This window comes from Peromyscus eremicus, chromosome 1 (genome assembly GCF_949786415.1).
Source record: "Peromyscus eremicus chromosome 1, PerEre_H2_v1, whole genome shotgun sequence".
In the NCBI taxonomy this organism is placed as follows: domain Eukaryota; kingdom Metazoa; phylum Chordata; class Mammalia; order Rodentia; family Cricetidae; genus Peromyscus; species Peromyscus eremicus.
In genome coordinates, this window is record NC_081416.1 from 148,681,251 (window position 1) to 148,682,387 (window position 1,137).

Here is a 1,137-nt window from a genome sequence, read left to right on the forward strand (position 1 = left end):
TTATAACTAATGGCGAAATGGATATGTCCTTTCACATTTCAAGGCTAAATCTGCTATGTGGAAATGTGTGCACCAGTCACTAAGGGGTCCACCAGCTCCCCTCTGTTCTTTAGAGCCTCTGCGGACACATATGAGTGACTCAGATAGGTCATGTGGAATGAGGACCATGTGCCACAGAGTTGGACACAGTTGTGGCCAGGCTACTCCAACATTAGCCTGCACAGCCCCGGTGTGGCCCCTCACCAGTCATAATCATTAATTAATAGCACCACTGTCCAGAGAGCTCAATTGGGATGAAAAGCTATGCACACCATGTGGCTGTCAAGGGTAAGAGGAGGCAGCCTATAAGCACACGCCCTAACAGGAAGATTCATTCTCAAGGCTCTGGGACCTTAGAGGAGGGAGGGTCTAGTGTGGCCCTTCTCAGTGTTCCATTCCAGGTCCTGCTCAAGACAAACTTGCTGTGGATAAAGACTATGTGTCAGTTCCAGGACAGAGACACAGAGGTCAGACTAAGCCAGCTCCTGTCAGAGATGGACAGTCTATGGGGAATGATGCAGGTCATGGACAGCTCTGGAAGCTAAGTGCAAGAACACTGTTAGGAAATGGGACCAGAGCCAGGAACCAGGAATGAGGTAAATTCTGGAAGAGGAAGTAGGGGTATAGAATGAGCCCAGTGGATCAGTGTGTGGGGGCAGTAGGGTGGGGTACCGATGTCACTGTAGCATACAGACATACAAAAAGGTGTCTTTCTTCTGGACTTTCAATTTGAGGGCACTGAATCAGAATGGTGAGGTTGCCTGGCAGCCAGATGCATGCTACTGACTGTCATGACAGAGGACAACAAATGACCTTGTATGCCGACTTGATTTTCTGGGGTCTAGTTGGAGACCTTATGTATTTGCTATCTTACTCTCTTGGGCTGTCCCCGTGTCCAGTTATGCCTGAAGTCCTAGGGCCCTGGGCATGGACCACTTATTAGCAATGTGATCTCGGGAGACTTAACAAAAGCTCACTGTGCTTTAATTTATTCATATATAAAAAAAGTTTATTGTGGAGCTGGAGAGAGGGTACAGGAGTTAAGAACACCTCTGGCCTTTGAAGGCACATGCACATAACCACATGCAGATATACACA